Below are 11,447 nucleotides of genomic sequence, written 5' to 3'. Positions count from 1 at the left end.
TATGATGCATGTCATACATTCATAATCTCATTGACTCAACATTTAACTTATTACATAATTTTATTTAGTACATCATGTCATTATTTTTCATATTTTCATAATCATAACTTGTCTCAATAGTCCATTCTTAGGTCTCATGTCATTTGTCCATATTTCACAAGGTCATGTCATCAATACTCCTCATAAGGTCCGCATAGGAATTCACAAAGGGCATTCTTATTCATATTAAAACTTATTCATTTTTAATGTTAATGACATAATCATTTATTATTTCCATAAAGGAATAAAGTAGAGCAAATAGAAAATCAGACAGAACAACGACAAGGGATTGAGATTACATAATCATTTATTATTTCCTACAAGGAATAAAGTAGAGCAAACAGAAAATAAGACAGAACAACGGCAAGGGATTGGGGGCCAATCTGACAAACAGACTATCCAACAATTATCCCCACACCCCTGAGCGAGGTTTCTCACTCCCCCCTTACCTGCATAAGCAGAGCTGGAACTTGGGCAGAGCCTCCTCCTTTGGATTCTATCTTTCCTTCCCTCTCTTTCTTTCTTTCTTTCTCTCTCTCTGCCTCTCTCTCTCTCTCTCTCTCTCCTCTTTCTCTCTCTAAGATTTCACCTTCTCACTCAGTATAAAATTTTCACCCCCCTTGCCCCTATTTATAGGCATCATGGCGCACCCGGAACGGCCCGTACTGATTTCGGAACGGCCCGTTCCAGATCCTTCGAATATATGCAAAATTTTCAACTGGAACGGCCCGTTTCAAAATTGGAACGACCCGTTTTCAAAAAGCAGAACGGCCTGTTCTGAAATCAGAACGGCCCGTTCTGGAGTTCATTTTTACACATATTGACCATAATGAGAACGACCCGTTTCCAATCTTAAATTTTAGGCATTTTTATTACTCTGGAACGACCCGTTTCACTTTGGGAACTGCCCGTTCCGGAAAAATACAAATAGGCCATTTTGCACATTTGGAACAGCCCGTTCCACCATTTGAAACGGCTCGTTCTGATCCTTCAAAATAGTTCACTTTCATCCTTTGGAACAGCCCGTTCCGCTTTTCGGAACAGGCCGTTCTGGGCCTAAAAAAATCAGAATTAACTTTATATAAAATTTACATAAATAATTTTAAATTAATACAAACCTCTATAAAACCCCTTTAATTAACAAAAATAACTATATAAAAATAATAATATTCAACATTGTATTAGTAGAAAATTCGGGGTGTTACATACGTGGCATCCACGTAGCCAAAAGTTAACTCCGTTTAAATAATTTGGACGGAAGTCCCAAATTGAAACCAAATAATATATTTGGAACCAAATTGAAACCAATTAATTTATTTGGGACTAAATTGAAACCAAAAATAAAAGTGAGACTAAATTGAAACAAACAATTAATATAAGGGACCAAAATAGGGTTTTAGCCTAAATTTTATTATGCAAACAACATTTTGTTTATTCATTATTTAAATTAAAACTAGTAGATGTCTTAGAATAGTGGATTTAAGCCTAACTCAACCCTACAAAACCGGCTTGTAAGGTGATGATTACTTTTCACTTATATATTATTTAATTACCTAATCTCTAGTCGATGTGAGACTTGAGTTTTTCCCAATACACCCGCCTCACGTTGGGCTTGGTACGTGAATAAATGGTAGGTGACCCTTTTTTAATTGACGGGACTTGAATACACCCCTTCATGCTCATGGTGCATGTATCAATAAATGATACTGATACCATCTTAGAATAGTAGATTTAAGTCTAACTCAACCCTACAAAATCGACTTGTAAGGTGAAGGTTACTTTTCACTTATATACTATTTAATTGCCTAATTTCTAGTCGATGTGAGACTTGAATTTTTCCAATAAGATGACCTCACAAATTCAACCGTGGGTATATTCCAAATAATAATAATAATAATAAATAAATTAGAAAGATGGAAAGGAATAATCAGAGCAGAAGAATAAGCAGAGCCGAGTTGGATATAAAAATATGACTACCTTCCCGACGTGACGACAAAACAGAATGACTCTACCATCAATCAGAATACGATTCTCACAACCAGTTCACATCCATGAATTATCAATAATAATAAATAAATTAGTTCACATCCATGAATATTGGTTCAGTATTAATTATTTCCAGTTCAATATTAGTTTAATTTGAAGAAAAAAAATAGTTGTTTTGGAGACTACCAATAAAACCAGTACTTTACTTTTTTTTTTTTAATCAGTTTCAAAATAACGATGCAAATTATTGATGACCTTGCTTATGGCAGTGAAATTCAATAATGAAAAAAAAATAGTTTAAATTCATCGTCATATTTAATATGTTAATACCAGAATGCATTTAAAAATTAAAAAAAAAGAAGATAAATATACATACTTAATTATTTTGGAGGAGTTTAATGGATGTAATGAAAAAATAAATAAATTACATGTAAGATAATTATGTCTCATGTGAGAAATATGTAATATATAAAGGGACTAATAAATAAATAATTAAATAATTAAAGACTAAATCATAAATGAGTTTAATAGATCATTTATGAGAATAATTGTTATTTGATGGAAATAACAATCTTTAGGGATTATAAATATCCACTAATGTGAGACAAGGTCCACACCCCTGACAGAAAGTATTCTCTCAAACCCTAGCCATCACAAAAGATAGAGAGAGTAGAAAGAAAAGTCAAAGGGAGTGAAATCTTGGTTCTCTTCTCAAGAAGATCAAAGCACTCTGAGGATCAAAGGAGTTTTCTACTATGGAGAAAGGTACACACTTTCTTATTATTATGTGAGTATCATGAATTTCAAAGATCCTTTAATTTTCTATAATTGATGTATTAGAAAATCATAGAACTTACATGTGGTATCAGAGCATGATTTTGAAATTGAATGATTCTCCGTGAATGATATGTGTTGTAAAATTGTATAATTCTCCATGAATGTTATATATATATACATATATAACGATTTTGCAATATGATCCAGAAGACATTGTCAAATCAAGAAATTTCAAGCAATTTTTTCTCACCAGAAGTGAGATAATTGTACAATAATGAAAAGAATATTTTCTCACCAGAAGTGAGAAGAATATTTTCTCACCAGAAGTGAGAAGAATATTTTCTCACCAGAAGTGAGAAGAATATTTTCTCACCAGAAGTGAGAAGAATATTTTCTCACCAGAAGTGAGATAATTGTGCAACAATGAAAATAAAAGAATATTTTCTTCACCTGAAGTGGGAAAATATTATGAAAAGTGAAAAGAAAAAGGATAGACAAACAAACGAATATTATATAAATGTTATCCTTTGAGTACCACCGGAAGTGGAATAATTCTATCAAGGTCATTGTTGCAATATTATGTTTAATTTTCCGCTGCATGTTGTTTGTTTGGATCATGAATGTAATTCTAAATTTTGAAATATGATCAATATATTAAATTTCACATTATCGAAATCCTAGTGGTAATCGCGTAAGAATTATTTTCTTGAAAGTTTCCTTTTTTCTAAAAATACCTAAATTTGTATTTCTAATTGGAAAGAATTGATTTTTTAAAATCAGATCTTGGAATTAATTTTATGATGAATTTGTTAGTCACCAAAGTGGCCAGATTTTATATTTATTTTAATTCCAAATTAATGGTGATTTAATTCAATTACCCATAGAATAATGGATGCTAAATAAAATAATTGTTTGTTTATGGGTATATTAAAATTCATTATTATAAGACATTTATGTATCGCCTAAAGGTTGATTAGTTGTTCTCATAATCAATGAATATAATTGTGTGTGACTTATGTGTGCTATTAGATTATTTATATATCCAAAGGTATTAGATAATTCTAATTGGTGCATGTTTAGTTGCAAAATAATGATTAAATTTATTAGCATCATTATGTTTGTATGTTGTATGTTGATGTATCACCCAAAGGAGAACATCAATATACTATTAATTGATGTTTGAATATATTATATGTGTAGCATGTATTTTATGTCTCAAAACACTCATATAAAAAAAAATTTATTATGCAGTATCTGTTCCCAATTCACTAAATTCTCTTGTAGCGTCTGTTCCAATTTTTAATGGGCTTAATTTCTCTGACTGGAATGAGCAAGTCCAATTTCACCTCGGTGTTTTGGATCAAGACCTTGCTATATTGGAAGAGAAGCCTGCTACTATTACTGATTCTAGTAGTAATGAAGAAAAAGCCTATTATAAAGCTTGGGAAAAGTCTAACAGACTCTGCCTTATGTTCATGAGAATGACTGTTGCTGACAGTATTAAGACAACTCTACCCAAAACTGAAAGTGCTAAAGAATTTATGGGTTTTGTGGGAGAGCGCTCTCAAACAGCTGATAAGTCTCTTGCTGGGACACTAATGAGTACACTAACCACCATGAAGTTTGATGGTTCACGTACTATGCATGAGCATGTCATTGAGATGACAAATATTGTAGCAAGACTTAAGTCCTTGGGAATGGCTGTGAATGAGAATTTCCTTGAACAATTTATTCTTAACTCATTACCGACTGAGTATGGGCCGTTTCAAACGAGCTATAATACCATGAAAGACAAATGGAATGTGCATGAATTGCATAGTATGTTGGTTCAGGAGGAAACGAGACTTAAGAATCAAGGAAGTCACTCAATTCATTATGTAAGCCACCAAGGGAATCAAGGAGCTGGAAAGAAGTTTGTTAAGAAACATGATAAGGGCAAAAAGCCATTAAAGATTAATGAGGCATCTGTACCAATCCAGAAGAAAGCATCAAAGGGTAATAATTGCCATTTTTGTGGGAAATCTGGACACTTCCAGAAGGATTGCCCAAAACGTAAGGCTTGGTTTGAAAAGAAAGGTAAGCTTAATGCTTATGTATGTTTTGAGTCAAATTTAACTGAAGTTCCCCATAATACATGGTGGATTGATTTTGGATGTACGACTCATGTTTCTAATACGATGCAGGGATTCACTACAATCCAAACCATAAGCCCAAATGAGAAGTTCGTCTTCATGGGGAATAGAGTGAAAGTTCCAGTGGAAGCAGTTGGGACTTATCGTTTAATCCTTAACACTGGACATCATTTAGATTTATTGGAAACTCTTTATGTACCTAGTTTATCTAGAAATTTAGTTTCATTATCTAAACTTGATGCTATTGAATACTCTTTTACTTTTGGTAATGGATGTTTCAGTTTATTTAAGCGTAATCATCTCATTGGTACTGGTATTCTTTGTGGTGGTTTATATAAATTGAATTTAGATGGTTTGTATGATGAAACCCTCTTGACTCTGCATCATAACATTGGTACTAAATGTAGTTTAGTAAATGAACGTTCTGCTTTCTTGTGGCATAGACGTTTAGGTCACATTTCTAGAGAAAGAATGGAAAGATTAATAAAAAATGAAATTCTTCCAAATCTAGATTTTACGGATCTAAATACTTGTGTGGATTGTATTAAAGGAAAACAAACAAAACATACAAATAAAGGAGCTACAAGAAGCACTCAGCTTCTTGAAATTGTGCATACCGACATATGTGGTCCTTTTGATGTCAATTCTTTAGGAAAGGAAAAATACTTCATTACCTTTATAGATGACTATTCACTTTATGGTTATGTCTATCTATTGCATGAGAAATCTCAAGCAGTCGATGCCTTAGAAATTTACTTGAATGAAGTAGAAAGGCAATTAGACAAAAAAGTGAAAGTTGTAAGATCTGATAGAGGTGGTGAGTATTATGGAAGATATAATGAAACTGGGCAACACCCAGGTCCATTTGCTAAACTTCTTCAGAAACGTGGCATTTGTGCTCAATATACAATGTCAGGTACACCACAACAAAATGGTGTATCAGAAAGGCGTAATAGAACATTAATGGACATGGTTAGGAGTATGTTAAGTAATTCAACTTTACCCATATATTTGTGGATGTATGCCTTGAAAACTGCCATGTATTTGTTAAACAAGGTTCCTAGTAAGGCAGTTTCAAAGACACCTTTTGAACTGTGGACTGGTAGGACACCTAGTTTAAGGCACCTACATGTTTGGGGTTGTCAGGCAGAAATAAGGATTTATAATCCACAAGAAAAGAAATTGGATGCAAGAACAATCAGTGGATATTTCATTGGTTATCCAGAAAAATCAAAGGGGTATATGTTTTATTGTCCTAATCATAATATGAGAATTGTTGAAACTGGAAATGCAAGGTTCATTGAAAATGGTGAAGTTAGTGGGAGTACAATTCCACAGAAAGTGGAAGTCAAAGAAGTTAGAATGCAAGTTCCTTTGACTTATGCCTCTGGCAATAAAGTAAGTGTTCCTCTAACTGTTGAGTCAAACAACAATGAAGAAGAGCAACACAAGAATGAACCCATGATTCATAATGAACCTATTGTAGAACAACCACAAGAAATAGCATTAAGAAGGTCACAAAGAGAAAAAAGACCAGCTATTTCGAATGACTATATGGTATATCTACATGAGTTAGAAACTGACTCAAGTATTAATGAGAATGATCCAGTTTCGTTTTCACAAGCTGTAAGTTGTGATAATTCTGAAAAGTGGTTAAATGCCATGAAAGAAGAATTGAAATCCATGGAACAAAATGATGTTTGGGACCTTGTAGAATTGCCAGAAGGTTGCAAGAGAGTTGGTTGTAAGTGGGTCTTTAAGACTAAACGTGACTCTGATGGCAACCTTGAAAGGTACAAGGCTAGACTTGTTGCTAAGGGTTTTACTCAAAAGGATGACATTGATTACAAAGAGACTTTTTCACCCGTCTCACGAAAAGATTCTTTTAGAATTACCATGGCATTAGTAGCCCATTATGACTTGGAGCTACATCAAATGGATGTGAAAACCGCCTTTCTAAATGGAAATTTAGAGGAGAATGTTTACATGGACCAACCAATGGGGTTCTCGGTTGAAGGAAAGGAACACATGGTGTGCAAATTAAAGAAATCAATATATGGACTTAAGCAAGCTTCCCGCCAATGGTATTTAAAGTTTAATGATACCATTGTTTCCTTTGGATTTAAAGAAAACATTGTTGATCGATGCATATATTTGAAGGTCAGTGGGAGTAAAGTTATATTTTTAATTCTATATGTTGATGACATCTTGCTTGCAACTAACGATCTTAGTCTTCTTCATGAGACTAAGAAGTTTCTCTCTAGTAACTTTGAAATGAAAGATATGGGCGAGGCAAACTATGTGATAGGAATAGAAATATTTCGAGATAGATCACAAAGACTATTAGGCTTGTCTCAGAAAGCATATATCAATAAAGTACTAGAGAGATTCAGGATGGAAAAGTGCTCAGCATCGCCTGTTCCAATTCAGAAAGGAGATTAGTTTAGTCTCACTCAATGTCCTAAAAATGACTTGGAACGAAAACAAATGGAAGCAATTCCGTATGCATCAGTTGTTGGGAGTATCATGTATGCTCAGATTTGTACTCGACCAGATATAAGTTTTGCAGCTGGAATGTTAGGAAGATATCAAAGTAATCCGGGAATGGAACATTGGAAAGCTACAAAGAAAGTTCTGAGATACTTACAGGGAACAAAGTGTCACATGCTTACATATAGGAGGTCTAATCACCTTGAGGTGATTGGATATTCAGACTCTGATTTTGCTGGATGTGTGGATTCAAGAAAATCCACTCTTGGCTATGTATTTATTTTAGCTGGAGGAGCAATATCATGGAAGAGTGCAAAACAAACAGTTGTTGCTTCATCGACTATGGAAGCTGAATTTGTAGCATGTTTTGAGGCTACAATTCAGGCTAATTGGTTGCAGAACTTTATTTCAGGGCTTGGAATTGTCGACAGTATTGCTAAGCAGTTGAAAATGTATTGTGATAATTCTGCAGCAATATTTTTTTCTAAGAACGACAAGTACTCTAAGGGTGCTAAGCATATGGAGTTAAAGTACTTTGCCGTGAAGGAGGAAGTTCAGAAACAAAGAGTGTCAATAGAACATATTAGCACAAATCTTATGATAGCTGATCCTTTAACAAAGGGATTACCGCCCAAAACATTTATTGAGCATGTTAAAAATATGGGCATTATTGTTACTAATGATTGTTGAGTATCATGTTTATTTTATATTAAGTGATTGACATTTTGAGCTCATCAATGATATGTTTATGAGTACCTATTTTCTATGGTTTTATGCATATTTGTGTTAGAGTAATGTAAACAGGTGTCATCTTGAATAAAGATATAAATTTGGACCAAGTATGTGCTCCTTATTAATGATCATATTAAGAAGAAGACTTGTTTGTAGTACATGGAAGGGACTATGTCGATTAAACTGATGTACAACCGCCATGACTCAAATTAGTTCATATTTTTAAATATGAAATTATGACGAATCCAATGCATAAAATGATTTAGTCATTTTAATGCACATTATGTTAATTTAATTAATTTATTTATTTGTCCATTGTGAGAAATGTCACATGAGTCAAGTGGGAGAATGTAAGATAATTATGTCACATGTGGGAAATATGTAATATATAAAGAGACTAATAAATAAATAATTAAATAATTAAAGACTAAATCATAAATGAGTTTAATGAAGCATTTATGAGAATAATTGTTATTTGATGGAAATAACAATCTTTAGGGATTATAAATATCCACTAATGTGAGACAAGGTCCACAGTATTCTCTCAAACCCTAGCCATCACGAAAGATAGAGAGAGTAGAAAGAAAAGTCAAAGGGAGTGAAATCTTGGTTCTCTTCTCAAGAAGATCAAAGCACTCTGAGGATTAAAGGAGTTTTCTACTATGGAGAAAGGTACACACTTTCTTATTATTATGTGAGTATCATGAATTTCAAAGATCCTTTAATTTTCTATAATTGATGTATTAGAAAATCATAGAACTTACATTACACCCACATTGTGCCTCAAATTAATACAAATTAGTGCAAGTAAAATAACCAACAATTTTTTTTATATACTTCCTCGTCTCATAATAATTTCCGTATTTAATAAAAATATTATGTTAACTTTTTAGTATAGTATTAATTACCAATTTTTTGATTTATACCCTTAATACTATTATGTAGGAAGTAATTTTTGTATATTGAACCGCTTTTAATAAAAAAAATTAATCATATAATTAATTTTGTAAAATTATTATTATCTTTTATTTATTTATTTGTTTTTTTTAACCTATACAAAATAACATAGAACGATATTATTATGAGATACAAAAGTATACTTAAATTTTTCAATTAATATTATTTATACAATCAGCTTGGTCAACAACAAAGGGATCTAAGTCGCGGTTGATTAAACATATTGTGTTAGTTGTTGTAAACTTTGGTATTGAATTTGATTCGAATGTATAAAATAAATATGAGCTATTTTTTTATTTATAAAAAATATGTTATTAGCTTAAAATATCTATCAATTTCGTTAACAATTAATTTTTATTGGAAAACTTATTAACTGCTTTTAGTATTAGTAATATATCCCCAACCAAGTTTTTTTTTTCATTCTACATGGGTTTTAGAGTTACATTAGCATGAAACTTTATATTTATAGATCTTAGTTTTTAAAATATAAAATTAGGTAAAACGTAATATTAATATTAACTAGAGAAAATTTATACAACTCTTTTCTAGCTATAACTATTTTTACAAATTGATATATATTATATGCATGAATAGAAAAAGAAAAGTACGAGATTATTAAGTGACGTGATGATAAAAATAAACGCAAATATAGAAAGAAAAAAATATATATATATAGATATATAAAAGTGTGAATAAAAGTAATATGACCCATGTTATACATGTATATATATTAGGGAGCTGCTATGATACCCATGAAAATTGAAGAGTTTTGGTACATTAAATTATGTGAACAAATAAATTTTAAAAAATAAATTCAGAATAACATAAATTCTAGATTAAAAATTTGTATAAGATGAATCAATCAAAAAGACTAATTCAAAAAAAAAATAATCAAAAGGTCAATTTTCATAATAAATTTTGTTTATATGTGATAAAATTAAAAATAAAAAATAAAAAACTATAATAATATTTTAAAAACATTAAAATAAAAAAAAACAAATAATACAACGAAAAACCTAATTTATACTATAAATTCAAAAAAATTATCATCAAAGAAAAATTAAAACATATTAACAAAATATTAATATAAAACTTTTTAATTATAATAGATGCTACATTAAGATATAAATTAAAAAATATAAAAATAATATAAAAATATAAAAAATTATACAGATAAATTATTAAAATATTAAATTAAAATAAAAATAAAAAGAGTAATTATAATAAAAAGAAATAAAAATAAAATGACTGTTCCAGTACCCCACAATTATAGTGGGTACTGTACAATTTCTCTGTATATTAATTGGGCAAAGTCAGTTTGATAACTGGTATGAGAAAACCTTAATCGGGAAGGAAAATAATTATTCCACGGCTAAGAGAACGTTTATATCCATTCATTCATAGAATCATAACATATGAAAATGATAGAATGAAAGAAAAGAGAGAAAAAGAGGTGGAAATTAATTACGTATATGATTCAAGTCATTCAAGTATTACATTTGCCATGATTAAGCAAGCAAAACCGCGTTTATCACCCGTGACATTATATTTCTATATATGCATGCATGATTAATTATGAATGTATGACATTGTCAACGTACGTCAACAATTTTCTTCGTGATATGCATGCTTACGTGTGCTTTTGTGTCTCTTTGAGTTTGCACAATGCATGCATGGTCGCTGAAGCCTTGAAGGGAACTGTGCATAAAATTAAAATATGATTTAATGATGCAAGAAGAGAGGGATGAAAAAACTAATTTGTTATTAGGTTAATTAATAACGAAGCGTTCGAAATATATATGAAAGTGTTTACATATTATTATTATTATTATTATAGCGTCTTATAATATTGATATTGTATTCGTCTATTCGGATTATATAAGCGCTGATCTACATAGATCCTAAGTGGCTCCATCGAACCTGCGGCGTTTATATAAATTAATAAACAAAATTCAAACTTTCTGAAAATTCTATATATTTGACTTTAGATTCTGCATCTGATTGACGTAAACCCCGTTCTCATCAATTTATGGTAACTATTTTTTAATTTCATTTTCACTAAAATAAATAATCAGCTAGATAGCAATGACTGACCAAGGTATTTCCTTCTAGAATTTCAATGCTCAAATAATCAAACAAATAATGAATTCAACTTAATATTTTATATATTTAAGTTATTAAATTTATATATATATATATATAGGTAGCATATCAAATGAGAGAAAATTTATTATGAGAGATGAGAGAGTTAAAATAATTAATCAAGTGAGAAAATTTGAGGTTTAATCAAGTAAGAGGAAATTAATCTAAAGGTTATATTTTACAATTTGGATC

The 11,447-nt window shown here is 30.9% G+C and overlaps 1 pseudogene; it reads left to right on the top strand.

The window, feature by feature from the left end:
* The first annotated feature begins 7,421 nt into the window (after positions 1-7,421).
* LOC145949998 (secreted RxLR effector protein 161 pseudogene) lies at positions 7,422-8,114 on the top strand (annotated as a pseudogene).
* Positions 8,115-11,447: the final 3,333 nt, after the last annotated feature.

Source organism: Cajanus cajan, chromosome 7 (genome assembly GCF_000230855.2).
Source record: "Cajanus cajan strain Asha chromosome 7, NIPB_CcT2T_4, whole genome shotgun sequence".
Taxonomy (NCBI): Eukaryota; Viridiplantae; Streptophyta; class Magnoliopsida; order Fabales; family Fabaceae; genus Cajanus; species Cajanus cajan.
The sequence above is the reverse complement of the archived record's forward strand: the minus strand, read 5'-3'. Positions and strand labels throughout refer to the sequence as shown.